Source organism: Amblyomma mixtum, chromosome 10 (assembly GCF_055824585.1).
Source record: "Amblyomma mixtum isolate Tamu chromosome 10, ASM5582458v1, whole genome shotgun sequence".
NCBI lineage: Eukaryota > Metazoa > Arthropoda > Arachnida > Ixodida > Ixodidae > Amblyomma > Amblyomma mixtum.
Window position 1 is genome coordinate 70,152,884 of NC_143021.1, and position 10,598 is coordinate 70,163,481.

The 10,598-nt window shown below is 47.6% G+C and overlaps 1 long non-coding RNA gene across 1 annotated transcript; it reads right to left on the reverse strand.

Moving 5' to 3' along the window:
- Positions 1 to 3,981: 3,981 nt before the first annotated feature.
- On the reverse strand, positions 3,982 to 6,171 carry LOC149326071 (uncharacterized). Its single transcript, XR_016286148.1, has 5 exons — positions 6,010 to 6,171; positions 5,252 to 5,308; positions 4,989 to 5,139; positions 4,709 to 4,874; positions 3,982 to 4,334 (listed from the first exon to the last, which is right to left on the reverse strand). It is a non-coding gene; the product is annotated as an uncharacterized LOC149326071 (long non-coding RNA).
- Between the last annotated feature and the right edge of the window lie 4,427 nt (positions 6,172 to 10,598).

The following is a 10,598-nucleotide window of genomic DNA, read 5'->3' on the forward strand; positions in this document are numbered from 1 at the left end:
CTTTCTCGAACTCCTTCGTGTGGACAGGGAAACGTTCACCGCTGAGCAAGAGAAAGACCAATCTCTACGCAACTTGAGTCACCAAAGTGACATAGGTGTGTTACGGTGGTGGTGGTGGTGAAAAACTTTAATCAAAGAGAGCTTGAGGGTTAAAAAAAATAAATAACCCTGCTGCATGGTCGGTATCCTTAGTCCGGGACACCGCATGACGAGGCCCCGTCTCGCGCCCGCTTGACCAGAGCCCTTTGGGACTCCAGTGTGGAGCAGTTGAGGAGGGCAGTCTCCCATGCCTCTCGGGTGGGGGTGGGGGAGGGGGGAAGGTGAGGATTCTGAGTACATGCCCACACCATGTGAAAGATATCGCAGATCTCTCCACAGTGCGGGCAGCGCCCATCTGTGTTCGGATCGAAGTGTTTTGCTATTGCAGGACAGAGAAGGGTTCCTGTCTGCAGGCGCCGCAGAGTTCGCTCCTCCGCCTTACTCAGCCCCTTGGCAGGTGCCGGGTAGAGACGGTGGCTGTCGGAATAATAAATTAGGATTTCGCGGAACCGCAGAAGCGGTTTATGAGCTTCTGAGCCATGAGAGCTAGGATGAGGAGCCCGGTGTGTGAGCGCTCGGGCGGCCGCATCAGCGGCCTCATTGCCTCGTAGACCCTGGTGGCCAGGAGCCCAGATCACCTTTGTGCGAGTTGGATCGGCGAGAGCGCGTCTTAGAATTTGCGAGGCCAGAGGTGATATTTCGCCTGCAAGATAATGTTCACAGGCCCGGCAAGAGTCTGTAATAACCGTTTTCGATTTTGGATCGGCGGCAGCGAGAGCTATTGCGACTTCCTCCGCTCGTGTTGAATTTGGGGCCCGAAAAGATAGCCCATCGACATTCATTCCCCGGTGGACTACGGCAGCCGTGAAGAATCCCGCGGGCGACGGCCCTGTGATGTCCACGTAATAGACGCCCTCTTTATACCCATATTGCCTCTCAAGCGTGCGAACCCGCGCTTGTCGTGTGTTACGGAAGAACATACCTTTCCAGCTCCGTTCTGGCCTGCTGTACCGCCAGTATAAGGATAGGAAAGGTATCCAACACGACCAACTTACTGCCTGCGTCGCGAACGAGAGCCCGCTCGAGCTGCGTCTGACCGAGGCAGCCGTCTCCCAAGACCTGCCTATGCAGCATCCCTCGATTTTCCCAAATCGCTTGGATATGCTGCCCAAAGAAAAGGGCCTTAGTCTTGGAGATAACGCTGCGCAGGTCCTCACCAGTTCGAAGGCTCCAGAATTCGCAGCGCCAGCAGAGCACGCGGGTGAAGAGGGCAAACTTGGCCCTGTAAGCCTTATAAATTCTCACGGTGGTGAGCTAGAACAGGCAATTTTACAAACTGATCATGAGGCGAACGCCAGCGACTTTACCTGTAATGGTTCAGCGATTGCTAGTGACGCGCCACGCAAACCACCTGCGAAGGTTTCCACGGAGCGGCAGCGCACAGAGGTGGCCAAACGGGAAGAGTTAATTAAGGGGAAAGTGCGGCTCTTGTTGACTGCTCGACTGAAATCCGAGCCGCGTGGCCGCCCCAATTTGGCACCTCGGTGCTCAAGAGTTCGCACCCGCCCCGTGGGAACACAAGCCAAGAGAACGCAACGCGCGAACCCAATCCGAGAGAGACGGATACGCTGGCACGGCATTCGCACTCGTTCGCTCCCTTCTCGCATTCTGCTTTCTGAGCGTCAGCCAAACTTCAGAACAGCGAGACTTGGACGAAGAACAGTTAAGGGTCCCAAGCTGAAATTCCTAGCCTTGTGTCCTGTTGCACCTGTTAGAGCAGCTATCGGACCGCGGCCGCGCAGGGGGCGGCTGAAAAATAGGAAGCAGTAAATTCCTCTGATCGCAACGCTGTTTGCAGACGGATTCGAGGAATAATCCCGTCTTGAGTTGAATGCTTGTTTCTTTTGTTCATTTAACTCTCCTGTACAGAAATGCAAGCTGGAATTCCTAGCATTATGCAATGTCTCATCTGCTAAAGCAGCTGTCGGACCGCGGCCGCGCAAGGGGCGGATATGACGCATAATCTCATATTGACTTTAATGCTTGTTTTTTGTCTTCTGTTCATTACACTCTCCTATGCGAAACGAGAGCGAAATTTTGGAGCTTGGCATTGCCGGACTCAGTTTACATGCGTTGCAGTAAAGTGCGAGGTAATGGAAACTCTGATGGCCTCAGCCGAAGCTTTCCCGTGTAATGCCCTTTCCTGACTCCACGGACGTTAATCCGCTATGCAAATTTGTATTTTGTTTTTTGCTTTAGCGGGAATCATTTTTTTTCTCTGTTTTGTATGTATGTTCAGCAGCTCCACCTTCCCTTTGTGCTCTCACGGGAGGTGGCTTTCTGTGACATAAACCGTGCTACGGCACCCCCGCAAAATTTTAGGAAATTTTCCCTTTTGGCTAAACAAGCTGTCTGTATTCTGGTTTCGTCAAACTTGGAAACTTTCGGAGGAGGAAGTAAATTTCACGCGACAGCTCATTTTCTCTAAACAGACTTTGTCGACCGAAAACAGCTTGGCCGTTCTTAAAGTCGGTTTGGCGCTTTCTGCTTGTTGGGCTGTGTACCTTGCTGGTTGAGACCGTTACAGTTGTCAACGAAGCAAGAAGAACCTTTGGGCCCAGCTGTGACCAAAAGCCGAACGGACACAACTCCAGGTCTCTGCGCGCAGCAGCGTTGGCTGCAACCACTACGAGACCTCTTCGGGCGGCGGACGTGCTGTTGTAACTGTACTTCGGACCACGTGGGCCCGATCAAGCAGCTACCGTGAACAATCACCAAGGCCGACAACCTCACGACGACCATGGGAAGTGGGATGCTTGGAATGCCCCTCCGAGCCTCAGCGGATTAGTGTAGCAGGAATGTCAAAGGCCATTGTCAGCAGTAACCCCAGTGAAATTCCTTGAGCGGAGTGCAGCGGCGACGAAGGCAGGCGAGGCCCAGGAGCTATTGTCCGAGCAACCACCGTGAATGCGGAGGCGACCTGGCGGCGCCGGTCACGCTGGCGGATAATTGAAGAATTCTGTGTCCCCGACTCGCGTTCTGGGCAATCGGCGGGGAGGCAAGTTCATTCCCCTGCTGGAGGACTGCGAGAAATTCCTTTCCAGCCGGGCTGGATGAGTCAGCATCTCCCCTCTCCCAGCGACCCAGCTGTGAGAGAGGGGAACATCCCGCACCTGCCGTGCCGTGGGAACATCCCCTTCGGTCCATCCGATTGGACAGTGCTCGTCGACCATTATTCCCCAGCCAGGGATCTGGGGAAACCGAACGATATTTAACTCGGCCGTGAGTGTGGCCGAAAGACGCCTGCTAGCTCCAGTCGACTACGGTTGACGAAGACGTTGCCCTTCCACTGAGAGCCATTCTCAGTCCCGCTCTATGTAAATAATGTAAATATGTGAATACAGTTTTCCTTCACTTCCCCTACTCCCCGTCTCCGGCCCACGTTCCTTCCTCCATCTGCACTGCGGCGGTGCTCCTGGACCCGATGCCTGGTGGGACACGCTACTAGAACGGCAAAACATATCACCACGAAACACAAAAAGCGCTAATAAACGTCTAATTAAAGTCTCGGAAAAAAATGCTTGACATCTAGAAGAAGTTTCATCTAAGCAGTGTTTTAGACTTAGACGTTTACTAGCCCTCTATTAGCTCTGCTAACGCTACGCTTGTATACGGCTAGAAAACTTCTGAGGTAGAACTTTTATAGAATTTTTTTAGACGTTTTTTTTCCGAAATGGGCGCCTGTAACATCTTACGCATTTCAAGACTGATTTTTAGTGCTGCCTTGTAACCCTCTAAAGCTTTAAAAATGTTATAGTTCATTTTTCTGGTATACACTCAAAAATGAACTCAAAGCTGATTTGCAATGACCCGAACAATAAGCCCACATTACAAGGGATGTATGGTTGTAGTAATGAGCCATAAATGCATGTGCTAGCACACTTTTCAGTCACTGCGTTACTCTTTATTGAATCCAGTGCATACAACCACACAATAAAAGAAAGGGACCAGGAAATTAATGTTAGAAGCCATGGAGGAGGTAGCTTCACTGGTTTGGCAGACATTACAACAGTAAGCACTTGGATGGCGGGAAAGTGTCGAGCAGCAACCAATTGTTAAATCAAAAATTGATTCGGCCCCAGGCCTTGTTCACAACGGATGCGTTGATGATCAAGTTGCTGTGATGTGGACGGCAATGAAGAGCTCGCTAGGTGTTCCAAACATCGCTTTTCTTGCAAGGAGGATGCCAACTAGACGGTAACAAGGGGAAGTCAAATCCAGCTCTGTTCAGCAGCCTGCAGAAGTGCAAAATATTAGAGTAACCAAAAGCACAGTCAGTCAGTCAGGTGCATGCGGAATGGCCAATGAGGAGTCGGAAGCAAATAAGACCATGAAATGGCAAGGAGTGACAGCACAGGCAATAAAATAAGCTAACCAAAAAGATATATGCATATGATGTCATTGCAAGCGGCATTTCAGCGGAGTGCTACGGCTCACCATAAACTCAAGAAGTCAATCACTATGGAGGCCTTTAACAGAAGCAAAATTCAAACAGCGTGCATGGACACTGAAAGCCAAGCAGTCAATAGCAAGTGCACTGCCTTACTGTGATGCACACTGTACTCACAGAACCTCCTAAGCTGCATCTTGCAAACAGGCTTTCTCTTACCTGCAAGATGTGGCTGAATCAAAAGTGGTTGATGGTTGACATCTTGCACCGTCGCACGAAAACATAGCAGAGATGCTGCTGTCCTGGTAATACCTGCATCACTTCAGTATACACCAGAGATGGGTTAAATCTTGGACCTTTCCTTGACAGCCACACAGGGGCACATCTGAAAGATAAGAAATAAAAGTGTGTGTGCATAAGGTTCCTAACACTGCATTGCCAAACAAGCCCTTTCTAATCTGTACGATGAAGCTCAAACAGCGGGCAAGAGATTACTTACACCACTGCACAAGAAGCATTTGTCCAGAGTCCCACCTCAGAACTGAAACAATCTCCAGGCCAAGTCTTCTGATCAACCAAGTACAAGGTGCTGCGATTAATTTGCTTGAAAATAGACCAGGTCCTTGCTCCTCTGGCCAACAGTTGGGGTTCTAAAGGACAAACAAATAATGGGGCTTGTGGAATGAACATTAGCAAACAGCCTAGACCTATACAAGAAATCATGAAGTGAAAGAAAAGGTGTCAGCTGCAAAGCGTGCTTACCAAAACTTGAGAAGTTGAGCAGGCAAGGAGGTCCTCTGAAAGCCACTGTTCAACAGCCTGTACCCAAAACGAAATGCACACAGTGAAGCAGGGACAACGCCAGCTCTGCACGGCGCAATGGTTTTCCAAAAAATAAAAGCTGCCATGCCTGGCAAAGAGCCGTAGTACTTCACTGCACTGTAAAACAGCCTACACACATACAGAGCAGCACCACTGAGTAAACTACCTTTGTGCCGGGGCTCGCAATCGTAATGAAATAAAAGCTTGACGCAGTGAAGATAACCAAAGCCTTTTTAACGCGAGTTTCACTGACGGCAATCACAGGAAGGAGAGTTGGAGCACACAGGTGGCAAGATGAGAGTCCTTGGCAAGAATAAAACCCTGCCAGAATGCAATAGAGCACAGACTTAAATCAAAGTGTAGGAAAAAATTCGCGCCTTATCAACGTACGCTTAAACAAAGCTGGTTGGTTTGAAGCTTTGTCACGTTCATCTTGTCACCACCTTGGTAAAGAAAGCAACTCGCATGCGAGAGCAGCCTAGCTGTATCCACTTAACAAAAGCTCAAATACATGCAAATGCTCTGTTTTAATACATTCAACGCTGCACTTTGGTATGTAAAACACTGGCTGATACTGTTTTGTGATTTGTAAACCTAAGGAGTGACACACTAGCCGACCGTTCAATCAGGCGCGTTAGTGGCTTAGCCAAAGCAAGGCCGACACTTTCACCACAGAAGAGAAATGGAAGGTTACTTACTTTCGCGGAAAACGAGGCTCACATCTCAGTGCAACACTGGTAGTAAACGATACCGCAGAAAAAGGTGAAAGTGCAAAATGCAGCGGCGTGAAGTGCCAACCAGCGCGGAAAAAAGTGCGCAGCGAAACGTACAAGGTGCGCAATATCCACTTCGCACTACGCTATCGCTAGCCTCTGCAACGCCAAATGGCCAAATGAAGTACTAAATTTCTAAACGTAAAAATAAACAAATCATCAAAGAGCCAAAAAACAAACTGAATCTAATAGTTTCATGTAAAACTAAGCACTTGCAGCTTGCAATAAGAATTATTTCTGCTTGAAACGGTTAAAACCACTTTGGCAAACTAGCCTGCATCGCCACCGTGCGGAGCGACACCAAGCAGCATGCTGCGGCGTGACTCAAGAAAGATTATTGCCTCCAAGATCTGCCGGCCGACACGATAGCGCGCGGGTGATAAGCGCGCGAGCGAGATCGGCGAAGGCGGCGGGAAGGCGGCGAAGGCAGCGTACGCTGCTGCGCCTGTCGATCCGCGTGCTGCCGCCAGCTAGCCGAGGCAACAGAGGCGTTCGAAACATGAAGCAAATTTTTTCGCTCGCGTAACTACCGTCGGCTTTCAGGGCCATTATATGTTACCTAAATCCAGCCTTACGAGTGGCGGGTTAGCTGCACTCGATGTGGAACGTGATTCGGGCTCCGTAGGAGAAAACGCGCTTTCAGTGTTCGAGTACAAAGAGCGGTCTTTGCACCGGCGCGCCTGCTCTTCGAAACGTCAAGCAGGAGAGCCATCTAATTTATGTGCCGTGATTTACAGCATTATTAATCCACGGCGGCAACTCTCTGCTGATTGCTAGGCGCGTCTCCTTGACGTGGTCTCAAGTTCCACGTGTTAGAAACAAGTCTAGAAAACATCTGGCTACAGATGTTTCACAGAAGTTTCACAGCAAACATCTGACTACAGATGTTTAAGAGACGTCGCAGAGGAAACTTCTTCTTGTCGACATCTATGAGACGTTTGAACGCAGCGCAAGACGTTTGTAGTCATTTGGAGCTGTTCCGAGACGTTTGTAAGACGTTTTGTGTTTCGTGGGTCGTTATGCCGCCGACTGCAATCTGTGCAATTTGTACCTTGTCATACCGTGTGCTTTGCTACACCTGCTAATATTATTCTCGGCTGTTCACAATGGCACGTTGTGGGGTTTGTAATGAGGCTCTACCTACAGATGGAAAACGAACTGTTTGCTGCGAATGTAGCATTGGGCACCATCTCGGTGACTGCTCCGGTCTTTCCGAGAATACATTTTCATCCATGGGACCAGGAAAACGTGAAAAATGGCGATGTCGCGTGTCGCGGGGAGTCCCTTCTCGTGAAATCCAATGATAAGCCAACTGAAGAACCATCGGACGTTTTTAAAAAAGTGGCTGCGTTGGAAGAATAATTGATGGTTGTTTCTGAACTGAAGATAAGCATAGATAGCCTCCTGGCTCTGCCGGCGCAACTCGAGAAGCTTGTCATGACAATTCAAGGCCTGCAAACGACAGTTACTGAGGTTCAAACATCAGTAGAATTCTTGGCATCCAAATAAGACACGCTCCTTGCGACTTGCAACGATGCCGTGCAGGCAACAAAGACGCTTGAGCAAAAGGTTGCATTTCTAGAAGGGACTATTGACGAACAGGCTTCGATGATTCACCGAATTCAGTGGGAACTCAATGAAAGTGAACAGTACAGCCGTCTGTCCAATCTAGAGATAAGCGGACTGCCAGTTCAGCCACAGGAAGACATGCGGGCTGAAGTTGCGCAGATGGCTGAAACACTTGAAGTACGTGACTTCAACCAATCTGAGATAGCCTCCTTGCACCGTCTATCATCGAGACAAGGGAAGATTCCGGTCGTATTGGTCAGGTTTTCGTCCCCGAGCTTACGGGAGAAATGGCTGCAGGTAAAAAGCAAACTTAGGACGCTAAATGAGTCCCACAAGCTCTCCTCCGTTTTCTTCAATGAAAACTTGACCCGTATGAACAGTGAGCTGTTCTGGAAAGCTCGAATCCGAGGAAAGGAAAAATCTTTCAAATTTGTCTGGGTCAAGAATGGCAAAGTTTTCGCCAGAAAAGAAGTGGGGGCTTCCGTTATCAAAATCGCGTCTCTTTCAGACATTGACAAAATGACGTAGGGAAATTCACTATTACTGCTATGGCTTCTTTTTCAAGTTTTGACGTCTGTTTCCAATCGTTCCATCCAGTTTCATTGAGTTCTCTTACAATTCTTCACATTAACATTCGAAGTATTCGAAAACATTGGAATCAATTTCTGGTAATCGCACAAGACCTTTACCAAGTAGTAGACGTATTTGCTTTCACAGAGGTAAATATTGCTGACCATATTACCTGCATGTTCAAGCTTCCTTGTTATACGGAGCATTTCCTTACCCGCCAAATGGGTAAGGGTGGAGGAATTGCTGTTTTCTTCAAGGATTCATTATCGGTTTCCAATATCAACATCTCCATCAACGCTGCAGAGGCAATGGGATTTGAAATTTCGTACAGCAACATTTCGAGTCATCTCCTTATCATATACCGACCACCGTCTGGAAACGTGGCTAATTTTATCACAGCATTGCATGACGTTTGTATGCAAAGGTTTAGCCAAGGTAACCTATGCATAATGGGTGACTTGAATATTGATCTGTTAAAGCCTGAGAGAGCATCTGCGCAAAACTACCTAAATGCCCTTGCGGATCATGGTATAGAAACACTACTTTCAGATCCTACTAGAGAAGAGATCGTAAATAACAGTTTGTGTAAAACTTGCATAGACCACGTTAACGTACGCGCGTCGGACTTGTCTTATGTTATGGCAGCTGTCATTCGAAAGAAATTAGCGGATCATTACTTTACACTATGCCACTTTGCTAAGGTCGTTTCTGCACAGAAACCTAATGATAGCAGGTGTGTTACGACTATACTAGATCGAAAACTATTTGACAGTAAGGTGTCATCCTTCGACTGGAACTCATTTATATCACGAAATAACAAAGATACCGCCTACGATAACTTTGTTTTGGTTCTTAAAAATTTAAAAGAATCCTGCAAAAAAAGTATCATTGTCAAAAAACGAAATAATAATTGCTTCTGGCTTACAGCTGACATTCTCGCGGCCATTAGATGCAAAGAAGCGCTGTGGTCAAAATGTCGCGCTTCACCAAAAAATGCAAACTTACGAAATGAATTTCGGGCTGCTAGGAACAAAGTAACCGCTCTTCTTCGGTCCTCTAAAAGGCGTTACTATGCTAGCCAGTTTCACAATTGCCACCATGACGTGGCCAAAACTTGGGCTATCGTGAACGAACTACGTGGGCGTCAGCGTAGACCGTTCAAGGACGCAATTAAGCCGCCGCGGTGGCCCAGTGGCTATGGTGCTCGGCTGCTGACCCAAAAGACGCGGGTTCGATCCCGGCCGCGGCGGCTAGAATTTCTTTGACGAGAAATTCTAGAGGCCCGTGTACTGTGCGATGTCAGTGCACGTTAAAGAACCCCAGGTGGTCGAAATTTCCGGAGCCCTTCACTACGGCGTCTCTCATAGCCTTAGTCGCTTTGGGACGTTAAACCCCAATAAACCAACCAAGGACGCAATAGAGCATAGTTTTGGCCACTTGACATCCTCTTTGGCAAATGATTTTAATAACTTTTTTCTAAAGAACAGCGCATTGCCCGTGCCACATCACGTTCGCCGTTACTTCCTTCTTCTGTGGCTGTCAGACTCAGCATTTCTTCCACACATAACAGAGGCAGATCTTTTCAGCATAATCTCCAGTCTACGGCATAACAAATCAGCTGGAATTGATGGAATATTTATCAGCGACCTTTCCAGAAACTTCCAAAGCTTGAAGTGTGTCCTTCTTTTTATGCTAAATGATATGATTGAAAGTGGCTTCTTACCATGCTCTCTTAAACAAGCGCGTGTTATACCACTTTACAAGGGTGGCAAAAGAAATGATATCTCGAATTACCGCCCAATATCTATCGTGTCGTGTATATCACAAATTTTAGAAAAACACGTCTTATGTACAATGTTAGCATTTTTGCTGAGGCATAACGTGCTTAGCCCACATCAATACGGATTTGTTGCTGGTTCTGGTACCCAAACGTTATTAGAAAAGATGTCGGATTCCGTTCATTCTAGTTTTGATCAAAATGAAGTGGCATTTGGTCTCTTTCTTGATGTCAGGAAGGCATTTAATACTGTTCACCATGATATTCTCTGTGAAAAGTTGTTTTGCTATGGTTTTCGTGGTCCTTTTCAAATGTACTAAGAAATTCTGTCTCACCGATCTCAAATGGTGGAACTTGGACCTGTGCAAAGCAGAATTATAGACTTATATAGTGGTGTTCCCCAGGGATCCATCTTATCGCCCCTCTTATTTAATCTCTATGTTAATGACCTCCCCAGCATTATAACTTCATCACAGATTTATCAATATGCAGATGACACCCTCCTCATCTCATCTAATACAGATTTTTCTTGCGCACTCCGTCAACTTCAACAGGACGCTACTAATCTATATGATTGATTTCAATGTAACCTGATTGA